The following is a 15,909-nucleotide window of genomic DNA, read 5'->3' on the forward strand; positions in this document are numbered from 1 at the left end:
ATATTCCTTTGAAATGTAGTGTGGGCCTTCTCAACGCTAGGAAGTTTATGCGTTTGGACAATCCATCATGGAGGTTCGGTTGATGTAACTTCACCGGTGAAATATAAAGGAAACCATTTGCTGCCTGTTATATAGTAGATCGTAAGAGTCAAAAATTGTTGGGAGTGATTCCTTGAAAATACTGCATGAGTTGGAGAAGAGATAAAAGAACTGGCTTCTTAAAAACCCTTTAACTGGCCTACTTCTTTTTGTTGACAACCCAAAGCAACATAGGAAGTTGCCTTATACTGATTCCATCTAGCCTGGTATTGTCTAATCTGACTTGCCATGGTTTCCAGGGTATCAGGCAAGGGATTGCAAAATGCAGACTTCTCCCCCAACCCTGAAATCTTGGTGCTTCCCGAAGCACGGATCATAGGGCTGATGATGTTGCACGCACTGGTTCCCTAATCCCTGACTGCCAGCTAACTGTCAAGCACTTGAGAACACCACACAACTGCAGGGCTGTGCAACAATTGCAGGAAAAGAGAAGCATTGATGAGAACCCTCAGGGCACAATTATTGCAATAGGTGGATCCCTAGACTTATCCTAAAGGGCCATTGGCCCCTGGGGTGGAGAAAGGAACCTCTCTGAGACCCACATTAACCACACAAGGGTTTGGAGGGATGGGGAGTTAGGACACACACCCTGAACCAAGAGATGGATGGGCAAGCAAGGGGCTCTTCTGTTTGTGCTTGGAACAGGTTTGTCCATACTGTATAGCTAGGGAGGCCTAGCGAGACTGCCTGTTTGCAGAGTTATTCAGCTTCTTCCTGAAGATACAGGTTCTTGTTGCAGATTAAATAAAGTTGTGGCCCTTAGTTACCCTATCTCTGAGTCTTGCCTCATTATTCCATGCTCTGGGTGCAATTACAGATCTCTCCATCCATGAATTTATTTTAACTTTTCTGAAACTAGTAGCCTGCTGCATCTCATGGCAATTTGTCCCGTAAATTAGGAAGACTTTGCACGAAGAAATATTTCCTTTTGTCAGTCCTGAACCTACTGTTTGCTTTTTAATAAAACTCGGGTGAAAATAGAACTTCCCCCAACATATTTAATCATAAGCTCTCCTTCAGGGGGAGAAGGGTAGTGGGGATAATTGTTGCAATATATATACCATCTTCTAAATGCTTTTTCAAAGGAATTTATTCTATTTCTTTAAAATAAACACTTTGGATAATGAAACAGGGGGGTGTAGGTTTGTGGTCTATGTTTTTGCTTGGGAAGGTTCTCCTGTGATTTTGTTTAAGTTACAGATGCATAATGAATTCAGTCTTTGCAATTCCAATACAAAGTGACCTGAGTCACACCTCCTGAATTGAAGTACAGGTTAGGACTTTGTTATTCTGTGGTTTTTATCTTTCCCAAATGTGCATATGTGGCATGTGTGTTTTCTTCTTTTTCATTTGATTTATGAATTGCTTCCCATAAAACAAAGAAAAATTGTGACTGAACAAAGAAAAAAACCCAACAATTCATTATATATTTTTGAAAGTGCTTTATCTCTTTGTCTCTCTGTTCTCTAAATGTCCAGATACCTTTTGGGTTATCATCACCAAACTCAGAATGAGAGTTCCTGAGATGCAGGCAGTGCTCTTCATCAATGTTTTGATTCTGGGCACCATTTTGAATTAAGATGGTGGACTGAAATGTGATTTGGGGGTGATGTCTCCTGATTTTTGGAACAATGGGTCTGAATTGTGCTGGTTTGTATGCCTCAGAAGAGATCATCACCCCATTTGGTGGGACTTCACCAAATTTGGTGTTATGATTTCAACCTGCACCAATTTGGATGTCTCTGAAGAGATCATTGTCCATTTGGGCAGGATGGTTTCAACCTGTGTCAATTTTGATGCCTCTTGATATAATGTCACCAAACTTAGTACAGGGGTTCCCAAGTTGGAAGTAGTGGTCTTCATCTATGTATGGCTGCTGGGCATTATCTGGAATCAAGATGGCATACCAGTATGTGACTTTGGTATGACTTTACCCAATTTGGTGTGATGGGTCCAGACTACCGATTCTATGATTCTATGTATGCTTCTGATGATATCATCACCTCATTTGGTGGGACCTTTCCAAATCGGATATGATGGTCCCAACCTGTGCTAATTTAGATGCCTTTCAAGACAACATCACTCAACTCAGCTTGAGGGTTCCAGAAGTGGAGGACACAGTCTTCATCTACACGTTGAATCAAGATGGCAGACCAAACTAACCCTAATTAAACATTAGCTGCCCCCAAACTGATTTGGGGCTGTGACCAGGTCATGTGCTCCTAGTTGGAGCACTGGGCCAATGTTTTTGTGTTTGTGTGTGCAAGCCCACAGCTCTAAAACTCACAAACTACACTTTCCATTTTAAAATCACAGTATTTGGGGGGGCGGGGTGTTCTTCAAATTCCCAGGCACTTGAATCTTTACTTTAATTCCCCACTTAAAAAGACTTGTTCAAAAAGAAAGCTTTCTAATAGACTTGGAAAAGACAATAGGGATGGATGGCCCCTGTCTGACATATAATGAGAGGGAATTCCGGAGGGGAGGTGCTGCTATACCAAAGGTCTGATTACTGTATCATTTGGAATGGACCTTCTGATGAGGTTACATCTGCAGGAGGCTCTCTCCTGAAGAATGCACTGATTATTTGGTTACCGAAGGGGGTGATGATTCTTTCAGAATCATTAGGAGTATTATTGTCGGATTAATGCAGAAACAGGATGCAACAGATTTATGAATGAACACATGTGAAAGTGCCATGGACTGAAATAGACTGACAGACTGTTCCTAGTTTAAGAGAGTGAGTGATCAGCAGGGGGGGAATCTAAAGAAAGTGTGTACCCAAAATCCTTCCTTTCTCCTTCCACTTAATTGCCTTTCCATCTCTGCTTGTTTCTGTACTTCCCAGAGACACAGTAAAGGACAAATTGGCACATACAAGCACATGTGATTGAGTTACTGCAAACGGTAACTAATGGTTACTAATGTCACAGAGAGTCACCCGTAATCTGTTGACGCATCAGGGTGAAACACACTGAAGCAGTCATAGGAAGGGAAGGTACCAAAAGAAGCTGTGCACTGCAGTTGGAAGCAGAGGTGTCACTGTAGTTCACAATTAAGTAGCTCAGAATATGAATATTGTCCAGCTCATAATGCTTGGATGCGTAACAAGCCCAAGCATCATTTCTTCCAGAAATCCTTCTGATTGTTCAGAATGCAAAATGAGATTTTGCACATGCATAGTTTGCAGTGAGGCTACATCAAAGGCCAATGTGTAGAAATTCTTTTATGTTAGCTCCTTACTCTCAATGATACTCCTGATCACTGTGAAACTACTGAATTACAAGGCTGGCTGCATTAAAGTTAATGTAGGCTTGTGAAACATGGACCACTTATAAATGCCATCTCCAACTACTCACAAGATTCCATCAACTATGTCTCCAAATTTTTTTACATATCACTTGGGAAGACAAATGAACTATGCCAGTGTACAGGAAGATCACCAGTCGAAGCAATGATTCTTCAACATCAGCTTCATTGGACTGGTCATGTTCGGTTGCCTGATTATTGTCTTCCGAAGCAACTACTCTATTCCAGATTTAAAAATGGAAAGCGTAATTCTGGTGGTCAACAAAAGAGGTTTAAAGACTCTCTCAAGGCAAATCTTAAAAAAAAATGTAGTATAAACACTGACAGTTGGGAAACACTGGCCTGTGAGCTCTCCAATTGGGAAACACTGGCCTGTGAGCTCTCCAATTGGAGAATTTGTTGTTGTTGTTGTTTAGTCGTGTCCGTCTCTTCGTGACCCCATGGACCAGAGCACGCCAGGCACTCCTGTCTTCCAATTGGAGAATAGGTTCTAGCAAAGGGGTCATGGACTTTGAAGACGCTCAAACTCAGGACAAAAGGGAGTAACGTGCTAATAGAAAGGCACATTTGGCAAACCTTCACCATGTTCAACTCCCATCCGGAAACCTATGTCTCCATTGCGGAAGGATGTGTGAATCCAGAACTGGCCTTCACAGTCACTTATTGACTCACTGTTAAGACTGTGTTCATGGAAGACAATCTTACTTGGCTACTAGTGATTGCCAAAGACGAAGAGTCTTAAGGTAAATGAAAGTCAAATTGATTACTGTGAACTATGTGGCCAGACCAAGCAGCCATTTCTATGGCATCTTCTCCATTCAGGTCCATCAGAGAGACAAGCAAGGAGAAGGAGCCACTGGCATTGCTGTCATTAACTCACTTCCTCACCTGCCTCCTCTTGTGAACACTGATGGTCCTCCTCTTATCTTCCATCATTAGCAGCTAGAGGGGATGAGAGCAGAGGATTGAGAAAGAACTGTGAGTGTCCTTTCTCCACCCTTGAGACTCCTGGGAAATGCACCCAATCTGCTGCATCTGGAACTGAGTATGGAGAGTATAGCTGACTGCTGAATGGGACACTTACCTGACCTCCCTCTGGTGAAGTTGCTGCTGATTTCTGGGATAGAAAGGGGTGAGGTATTGATGAGGTTGGCAAAGTAGAAACATGCTCAGTCAAGAACCGATGGCCCCAAACAAAAATGGATGAACATTAACAGTAATAATAGATTTTATTGCATTAGCCGTGTGGCCATAGCACAACGTACATAGAAATAACAGCATAACATAAAATGGGGGTGGGGAGGCAAAGGCAGACATCGTCCTGGGCAAATACCCAAAGGGGGGGGGAAAGGAGATAACAGAGACTTCCGGAGGCGGCGCGACCGGTAATGGCTGCCTTCTCCGAGTAAGGAGAAGGGAGCTCCGCTGTAAACGGGTCGTCCGCTACGGCGAAGCGGAGACCCACTCAGGAAAACCACAGGTGGCAGAAGCCTGTGGTCTCGGGACCCGGCGGGCGCCAGAAGCAGCCCCCAAAACGCTGAAGGGACCCCGTAAGGGGCTCCGGATCGCGGAGGGGGTAGCGGCGCTGTGGGTCGTTGCGCAAACAGCGAAGTGAAGCCGCGTTGCTGTTGCCGGTCAGCGCTGTCCTTTCTTCCTGCAACTTTTCTGAACTTTGGAAACTACAACCCGTGAGTAAATTTGGACATTGAAAACTTTCTGAAACTTTTGTCAACTTTCTGAAACTTTTTGAGAACTTTATGAAACTTTTAAAACTTTTTTAAAAAAGTTGAAATCTGGCTGAAAACGGAGTGAGGATAAGCAGGAAGCCCATCTCCCGCTATACTGAACTTTAAGCAAAGAGCAGGAGGAGTGGAGACAAAAAGTTATGCGTTAACTAAATGCTGGCACCCTGTTAAAGCAGTTTTCTGAGTGAAAGACTTTGAGCTATTGACTTTTGCTGGTCATATTCGGGGTGCATTGATATCCTTCTTCTGTGGCACCAGTGGATTATAAAATAAATAAGAATCTCTGGTGCTGGAGCTGCCTGGATGAGCACCAGTTTGCAACTTTGGATACATTGAATTCAGGTTTTGAAACATTCTGAGTTGGAACTGGATACTTTGAAACTGTTGCAGTCAAGGCACTGTAAGAAACACTGTTTCGCTTTAAGTTTTATTCTGCTAAAAATAATACATTGTGGAGGCGATGGACATGGATTTAAATTTATAAGTTTAACTTGGATTTGATCTTTTCCCTGAAGACGTATTAAGCTCCCTCTAGAGGATTTTGGACTTACAGCAGTGACTTTGTTTTACTTTCCCTTTCCCGGCCTCTGTTTGACTATTGTATCTGGGACTCTGCTTTCTCATGGGAACAACTTGGATTGACCTTGGATTACAGATAACTTTGGAATGAGTGGCGCAAGGAGAAGAGGAAGGACTAAACAAACAACTCTAACTTTATCTGCAGCCTCACAGCGTAGATCTTCTGTGCCGGCCTTGCCTTCCACTTTGCCTCCAGACATAGAGGCGGCCTCCCTAATACAGGCAGGGGAGGGTGAGACAGAGGAGCTGCACCTGGGAGATATGGCTTCAGGGACAAGTAGCTCTGTCTTGGAGAAAATTTTGGAGAAACTGGAGGCTCTGGACAAGAAGGCTGATTTGCATACAGCTAAAATTGAACAGAACACAGAAAGCTTGAATAAGCTGACTGGACAAGTTGCACAGAATGCCCAGTCTATTGGAGAATTAAAGGAGGCTGTAGGTGAAAATCGTAAACTGGCTGAAGATACTAGTCAAAGATTGGAAGAACTTGAGAAAGAAGTAAGACCACTCAGCAAACAAGTTGGAGAACATCAGATTTACTTTTTGATGACAGAACTGCGAAACAGGGAGACCAACTTGAGGATACGGTCAATACCAGAGGTGGAAGAAGATAATTTTATTGAATTTCTAACTAAGGAATTTGCCAAGTTTTGGAAGTTAGAGGAAAAAGACTTTAAAATTGTATCTGCTTTCAGGCTTGGCAGAGTCAGAAGGACAGAGAAGCCCAGAGATTGTTTGATAACACTGAGATCAAAGGAGGAAAGGGACAAGATTTTGGGCCTGCACTACGAAAAGTCACTAGACATTTTGGGCAAGAGAATTGAAATCTACAAGGACATTCCTAAGCAGTTGCTGGACCTTAGATCTAACTACACGGAATTGGCAAGACTGTTGAGAAGCAACGCAATTATCTTCAGGTGGGAGTTTCCACAAGGATTATCCTTTACCTACAGAGGGAGAAAGATCAAAATCAAAACAGTGGAAGATAGAGACAAGTTTTTGGGAGCACACGGAGAAGACCTCCACAAAGGACTTGGATTGCCAGCGCCAGAACTTCCAGAGGAGCCCGCCCCCTCGGATCCTCAAGGACCGGAGAACAAGGTACCACCCCAGAAAGAATAACCAGACCTATCCAGGATGTCTCTGCAGCTTTTGAGCTGGAACATAAATGGCTGTAACAGTCCCGAAAAAAGGTCTAAAATTTTTCATATTTTAAAAAAGGAACAATTGGACATTATATGCTTACAAGAAACACATGTGATTAGGCTCCATAGAAAGGTGTTAATAAATAAAAGGCTTGGTCAAGAATTTATATCATCGGATACAGTTAAAAAGAGAGGTGTAGTGATCTATGCAAAAGAGAGCCTTTCACCAAAATTTCTCTTTAAAGATGAAAGTGGAAGAATCCTCGCAATAGAAGTACAGTATCAAGGAGAAAAAATTTTGATATTAGGAATTTATGCTCCAAATGAAGGAAAATCGGATTTTTATAAGAAGTTGCACGAGACCATGCTGGATTATCTGGATTACAACAACGTCATCATGATGGGGGACATGAACGGGGTCGTATCAACAAATATGGATAAGTCACAGAACCAGAACATTACTAAAGAGGGAAGACTACCTAAGACCTTTTTTGAAATGACTGACAATATGGACTGGGTTGACATCTGGAGAGTTAGAAACCCCCTGGGAAGAGAAGGAACATTCTTTTCTGAAGCTCAACTGACTTGGACACGAATCGACCAAATATGGATAACTAGAAGTCTGGCACCTAAGGTGAGGAAGGTGGAAATCTGCCCCAAAACATGCTCCGACCATAACGCCTTGAGAATGGATATGACATTGATCCCAATCGGCTCCTTTAGATGGAAGATGAATGATGGCCTGTTTAGAGACCAAAGAATTGTAAAGAAGGCCCAAAAAACCTTAAAGGATTATTTTGAGATTAATTTGAACACTACGGTGGAAAAAAGAACTATCTGGGATGCAAGTAAAGCTGTGATGAGAGGGTTCTTGATTCAACAGAATTCCTTAAAGAAAAGACTGCAAAATGAAAAGAAAGATAAAATTCTGGAAAGTATCAAAGAGTTGGAGAAGAAGTTAAGATCTAACCCGAAGTCCCAACCGATTCTGAGAGAAATTAAACTTTATCAGGCGCAATATTCCAAGCTGATAAATCAGGAAATAGAATGGAAGATTAAAACAATGAAACAAAAAACTTTTGAATCGGCAAATAAATGTGGGAAACTGCTAGCTTGGCAGTTGAAAAGGAGACAAAGATTAAATACAGTAACAAACTTAGAGGTTGAAGGAAGGAACATTCAGAACCCGGGAGAGATTAGAAAGTGCTTCCAGAGGTATTTTAAAAAGTTATATACTCAAGGGCCACAAGATGAAATAGAGATTACACAATTTTTGGAGAGAAATGGATTAGCAAAGCTGTCAGAAGAAAATAGAACAATTTTAAATGGCAAAATAACACGACAAGAGATTGAACAGGCCATCCTGAGTCTGAAACAGGGCAAATCACCAGGGCCAGATGGACTGACCTCTAACTACTATAAGACATTGAAGGATTATTTGATACAACCTTTGTTGGAGGTCAGTAATGAAATAATGGAGGGGAAGAAGGCGCCTGAATCGTGGAAAGAAGCATTTATCACATTGATTCCAAAGTCAGAAACTGAAAAGACACAACTCAAGAATTACCGTCCCATCTCCCTTTTAAATGTGGATTACAAAATATTTGCAGATGTTTTGGCACGAAGATTTAAGAAAGTTTTAAGTGAGATAATCCATAAAGACCAGGCAGGCTTTCTCCCGGGTAGACATATGTCTACTAACACAAGGAACATCATAGACATATTGGAACTTTTACAAACAAACATAAACACTAAAGCAGTTTTAATTTTTATAGACGCGGAGAAAGCCTTTGACAACATATCTTGGAAATTTATGAAGGGGAATTTAAAAGAAATGGGAGTGGGACGGGGGTTTGAGAACGGGATTGAGGCAATATATTCAGAACAAAAGGCTAAACTGATAGTTAACAATGTGGTTACAGAAGAGTTTAAAATTGAAAAAGGTACACGACAAGGCTGCCCGATTTCCCCATTACTGTTTATTTCGGTTCTGGAAGTGCTCCTGAATATGATTAGGGGGGACCGGTTGGTGGAAGGGATTCAGGTCGGAGCGAAACAATATAAACTTAAAGCTTTTGCAGATGACCTAGTTTTGACATTACAGGAGCCGGAGTCTAGTTTGAAAAGAGTACTACAACTGATACAAAACTTCGGTCGAGTGGCAGGATTTAAGTTAAATAAGCAAAAAACTAAAGTTTTGGGGAAAAACGTGACAGATATTGAGTTGGAACAGCTTCAGAAAGAGACAGAACTAAATGTGGTTAAAAAAGTTAAATACCTAGGGGTAAACATAACAGCAAAAAATCTGAGTTTATTTAAAGATAATTATGAAAAATGTTGGTCAGAGATTAAGAGAGACTTGGATAGTTGGTCAAGACTAAAACTTTCTTTGTTAGGCCGAATAGCTGCCATCAAGATGAATGTATTGCCAAAAATGTTATTTTTGTTTCAGACACTGCAGATTGTAGACAAGACAGAGTGTTTCCGGAAGTGGCAGAAAGATATTTCTAAATTTGTCTGGCAGGGCAAAAAGCCCAGAATCAAATTTAAAATATTAACAGATGCGAAAGAAAGAGGGGGCTTTGCCCTGCCAGATTTAAAGTTGTATTATGAAGCTGCAGCTTTCTGCTGGTTAAAAGATTGGTTACTTCTTGAAGATACGGATGTCTTGGATTTGGAAGGTTTTAATAATGCGTTTGGATGGCATGCATATTTATGGTATGATAAAGCTAAGATAAATAAGGCCTTCAAGAACCATATTGTCAGAAAATCAGTTTTTAATGTCTGGACAAAATATAAAGACTTACTGGAGAATAAAACTCCGAGGTGGCTGTCACCCCTGGAGGCTAAGGCTCGGAAAAGAGCCAATATGGAGGCCAACTGGCCAAAATATTGGGAAATAATAGAAAAGGATGGTGACAACTGGAAATTGCAGAGTTTAGAAAAGATGAGAGACAAAGTGCGAGACTGGTTACACTATGCTCAGATTAAAGAAGTGTTTAAAAATGACAAAAAGTTAGGATTCCAAGTGGAAAAGTCAAAGTTAGAAACTGAACTGTTAGAACCTAAGACTAAGGTACTTTCAAGAATGTATAACTTGCTGCTGAAATGGAACACACATGACGAAATGGTAAAATCAACAATGATAAAATGGGCGCAGGATATTGGGTATAATATTATGTTTGAAGATTGGGAAAGGTTGTGGACCTCTGGGCTGAACTTCACTGCATGTAATGCGTTGAAGGAAAATGTGATGAAAATGATGTATAGATGGTACATGACCCCTGTTAAACTGGCTAAAATATACCATTCGTCTGATAGCAAATGTTGGAAATGTAAGGAAAATGAAGGAACATTTTTTCACCTCTGGTGGACCTGCCCTAGAGTGAAGGCCTTTTGGGAGAAGATATATAATGAATTAAAAAAGGTGTTTAAATACACCTTTACTAAGAAACCAGAGGCCTTTCTCCTGGGTATTGTCGGCCAGAGTGTGTTAAAAAAGGACAGAACATTCTTTTTGTACGCAACAACAGCAGCAAGAATATTAATTGCCAAGAATTGGAAAACTCAGGAGCTACCCACTGTGGAAGAATGGCAGATGCAACTGATGGACTATATGCAATTAGCCGAGATGACCGGCAGAATTCGAGACCAGGGAGAAGAAAGGATGGAAGAAGACTGGAGGAAATTTAAGATTTATTTACAAAAATATTGTAATTTGGCTGAGTGTTGAATTGGATGCCAGTGCAGACAATTGTCTACCATTAAATTAGATTTAAGGCTGAATTATATGTCAAACCAAATTAAGATTATTAATTAAGATGAGTTAAATGATAATTTGTTTGAAATTAATTTAATAATGATGTAAGTGTATGCGGGAGGTGTGGGGGAGTCCCATGTAACAATTGAGAGATGTTAAATGGACAATGATAAGTTGTGCTTATCTAATATATGCTTTATTTGAAAACTTCAATAAATATATTATAAAAAAAAAAAAAGAAAGGAGATAACAGAAACAACAGGGGATCCAAAACACCGAATGACCGATAGTTCAAGAACAAAAAGACAAAAAACTGCCGAGGCTGGAGGAGGATCATCAAAGGGGTCCTTCAGCTCCCCGGATCCGTCCCAGCTCCACCGTCCTTGCACTACAAAGCTACCTGGAACCTCATCCGACTGTGCAGAGTATCGACTACAGCTGTGGTGCCGAAAAAGAAGCCAGTGCAGCCTTCCTCCTCATCACACTGAGCAGGAAGTTAGCTGTCATCTTGGTGATCCAACAATCAGAATCTTGCAAAAAGAGGGACACTATCCAGGGCTGGATTGGGAGATGAAGCTTGTTCATGAGAGGAGTTAAAAACCGAGATCTTTCATCTGTCCAGTTGGGACAGAAGAGCATTACATGTTCCATAGTCTCCAGGGCCGAGTCATTACAGTTGCATGTTCTGTTTGCGATGGGGACTCTGGAATAACGACCCGACAGAACTGCTGTAGGAAAACAGTTGAGACGGGCACAGGTAAAGGCCCTTCGCTTAGCCTCCGAAGAAATTGTGAAGCAGTATAGAGGGATTCCTTCAGGGGGAGGAATAGCTAGGGCTAGGCCTGAACACGGCCCTCTTGCATCGGCAGCTGTGTTAGAGAAGTCAAGTAGCTGTAACTTCTTTTTAATTGAAGGTAGGGCCGCCGGACTGATACACTCTAATTTAAGAACAGTTTTGCAATTCAGATTAGAAAGAGAGCGGAGTTTGAGGTTGATTGTAGTTTTCCAAGGGGAATTATGAATATCTCTTAGGATCAGGTTGGAAAAACCACCTCTAATTCGAGCATCCGATGCTAGTAGGTGGGAGCTATAGGAAATGGCTCGACACCATGCTCGTTTTACAATTGAGGGCTGGGCGAACTCAAGTCGTAGGGCTGCACCTGAGACGCATCTCGGGACACCGGAAAGAGATCTCAGAAACATATGAAGTGGGCGATCCAAATTACCTGATATTGCTGTAGTCCATACTTCACAGCCATATAATAGTTTAGGAACAACTTTAGCATTAAATATTTGAATTGCTGCTGGAAGGTGTTTGCCGCCCTTCTGGTGGTAAAATCGGACAATGGCATTGGAGGTCGTGGTTGCGGCGAAAAAGGCAGATTGTAGATGGGTAGTCCAGGAGAGATTATAAGTGAATATTAAGCCTAGATATTTAAAGGCTTTTACCTTTTCTAAGTAGCCACCTGTGATCTTAAGCGGCTCCAGCTTGAGTTTGCGAGAACGAGTGAAGTGAAGGACTTTTGATTTTTTATAATTAATATTAAGAGCTTCCGCCTTACAATAGGCGATAAATGCATTAACTGCATTTGCTAGGTCCGCAGCTGTTCTGGATAAGATGACAGCATCATCTGCATAGAAAAGGGAAGCAACGGGGTGACCTGCTAAGTGAGGTGGATACTTAGTTGCTAGCTTCAAAGGGGAAATTGCATCATGAAGATAGAGATTAAACAGTAAAGGGGCCAAGAGACAACCTTGTCGGACGCCCTTGGCCGTTGGGAATGGGGTGGTAAGGGAGCCGTTGGGACCACTTCGGACGCAAGCTGTGGTGTTTGAATAAAGGGAAATAATTAGGGAGAGGAGGTGTGGATCAATTCCCAGACGGGCAAGTTTGGACCATAATCTCTGCCTAGGAATGGAATCAAAGGCGGCCTCCAGGTCCATGAAAGCGGCAAATAAGTGGCCTTGCCTTGGTGCAGTGTATTTACTGGCAAGGTGATAAAGAGTTAGACAGTGGTCCATGGTTGATGCTGACTTTCGGAAGCCAATCTGTTCTAGCGGTAGAATATTCCTCTCCTGGACCCATGAAAGAAGTTCTTCCAGTAAAACAGCGGCAAATATTTTTCCCGGAATAGATAATAAACTAATGGGGCGATAGTTCCTAGGGATGTTTGGCTGGCCGCCTTTGAAGATCGGAACTATTATAGCTTCTCTCCAGGAGTCGGGGATGTCTAGGGCGGAGGAGATAGCGGAGAATACAGGAGTCAGCTGTTCGCTCCACCAAATAGGATCAGTCAGGAAAAGGTCCAACGGGACCATGTCTGGGCCGGGGGCCTTATTCCTTCGCATGGACATTATGATGTTGAAGATGCGAGTTGAGGTAAAGTTTATTGATTACTGTGAACTATGTGGCCAGACCAAGCAGCCATTTCTATGGCATCTTCTCCATTCAGGTCCATCAGAGAGACAAGCAAGGAGAAGGAGCCACTGGCATTGCTGTCATTAACTCACTTCCTCACCTGCCTCCTCTTGTGAACACTGATGGTCCTCCTCTTATCTTCCATCATTAGCAGCTAGAGGGGATGAGAGCAGAGGATTGAGAAAGAACTGTGAGTGTCCTTTCTCCACCCTTGAGACTCCTGGGAAATGCACCCAATCTGCTGCATCTGGAACTGAGTATGGAGAGTATAGCTGACTGCTGAATGGGACACTTACCTGACCTCCCTCTGGTGAAGTTGCTGCTGATTTCTGGGATAGAAAGGGGTGAGGTATTGATGAGGTTGGCAAAGTAGAAACATGCTCAGTCAAGAACCGATGGCCCCAAACAAAAATGGATGAACATTTTGGAGGGTATGTCAAATTATTATTATTATTATTATTATTATTATTATTATTATTATTATTATTATTATTAAAAAGTGATGCTTATAGCTTACATAAAAGCACCATTTCTCTTCTGGTAAACCATGGGGCTGTCTTACGGGAAGTAGAGGATGCATTTGATGAATCTCATTGATCTAGTCTTGATTCTCGATCTAAGTTCCTCTGACCCAATACTTCTGATTAAATCAATGAGATTAATTAGTCTAATTGTATTGGTATAAATAAGTTATCAGTTTCCTTTCGATAAGAAGCAAAAGCAAGCAATTCACACAACTTCCAGGCAGAAGGCTACCTTTCTTTTCTTTTTCTTTTCAATGTCCTGAGCTCAATCTCACAGGCAGATAAGAAGACACCCTTTTCACACTTCCAAAAAATGAATACAAAATACTGACAGAAAGCAGCAAATGATCTCATGAGTAGTTCAGTATATTTCAACATATCTGCAGAAAAGGTTATTGCATGGATCAATAAAAATGCAGATAAGAATTCTTATTTTTGAATTTGCATGGCAGAGTATAGCTACAGCTATAGATACACAACAATATTTGCCTTCTTTCATTTACTGGGTCTGTATACTGCTGTTTTCTTCATACATCATGAATAAGAAAAGGCAGACAAATGCATTTTCCGCTTCCTAATGTGTGGGAAGCCTTGTGGCCACCATTGTTTTCAACAAGGAAATGGAACAAATTCACCGGTAAGGTCTTAGCACTCAACAGAGGTTCATTACTAGTGTCCACTGGGCACATCGTAGAAAACTTGTTTGTTCAATGAGCACTGGGTTTGCCCCTGCAGATAAAGCAGCTCTGTCCAATTTTCAATACAAGTTGACTGCACACTGGGAAAAGCTATTAGTTGGAAGCCAAATGGTAACCCCAATAAACCAGCTTTACACATAAACACGCACACACCCTTTAATGACAAAATTCTATTACTTAAGCCACCACTCAAGGGGATTAAGCAGCCCCCAGATGGATTTTTTCTTACCCAGATATTCTTTAGCAGCATTCTTTAGGTCTATAGTACATTATAGACCCAAAGAACACTCTTTATTTCATGGTTCATCATGATGTTAATGCTTACAGTTTGGGAGATTAGCCTTCATTTCAGAGAGAAGGGTGAATGGAGGTAGGCAAGCTGGCTTTCAAAGAATATTGTCCACTTTTCACAGCTACTCTCATTGAAGAACTCTTGATAAGATTCTGAGGAATCTTAGGATTTGCAGTAAACCATTTGTAAACCACTACGCTAGCTCATTTGTGTGAAGAGCATCTGATCCATCTGTCATTAAATTCTACTCAATATTGATCCAGAGCAGAACTCAAACATACAGTTAGCAGAGTAAAAACTTGAACATGTTGCAGGATTCCCCAAAAAACAGACCAGAGGCAATTTATATTTCATCCAGCAGAGCTTTACTGCAACTGAAGGCAAATGAGCATAATGGTCACAAATCCAATACTTTCAGGATTGGCACTGTCCATAAGAAATCCAGTTGCAGCAGACTTAATTTAAACTTGCAATAACTTACAATAAGTCTAAAACCGTAACACTATATACAGAACACCACACCGGAAGGAAAAAGAGCCAGAAAGAGAGTGAAACTCAGGCTCCTTCTGGCCTTACTTTTATAGTCAACATGTCCTTGACTGAAGTGATAACAGAACCCGTTTAAACCAGCTGTACTCAGCTTCTCTGAAGAAATAACCCAAACATCATGAACCTTCTGCTTGTTTCTTTCACACAGAGAAGCTTCCAGAACCCTCTTGAATTAAGTAGAATAGGAAAGATCTCTACAGATCAGATCAATACTTTCTGCACTAAGAAATGCAAACTGACACCATCTTCCAACTAATGGCTACTGCATACAGACGGAACAATCTGTCAGTTTTGAGGTCTCTCGGTTTCTCATTTTTCCAATCTTATATTAAGTTCTCCACATTTCTGCAGCAGTCATCTTACGGGCACCAGAGAAGGCTTAGAGAGCCCATGAGCACCATTTTGGGGACCCCAAACCTACATCAGATCATCACCAGTCAGATCAAAAAAGTTGAGTTTTCTCTTGAACAATGAGTGAACAACAAATGGGTAGAGGACAATCTACAGCCTCTTAGCACTTCTGTGTGAGTTATGGATGCTTGTAGGATCTCAAGCATTCCATCTTTCATGGCTTCTAGCACTCGGAGCTGAACTTAGAATACTGAAAAATTGCATGAACTTGGTGTAACATGCAGTTAAATTAACTTATCTTTTTGACAGCATGTGAAATTTCTGAGCTAATATTTTCACTTCCCTAATAAGTGTCAGCTGAGATCTCAATTAACTGATTACCTGCAGAACTTTGGGGAACAGCCACAGAATGGCATCACAAAAAAGCGCAGAAACGTGT

Source organism: Podarcis filfolensis (genome assembly GCF_964270895.1).
Source record: "Podarcis filfolensis genome assembly, chromosome: 6".
Classification (NCBI taxonomy): Eukaryota; Metazoa; Chordata; class Lepidosauria; order Squamata; family Lacertidae; genus Podarcis; species Podarcis filfolensis.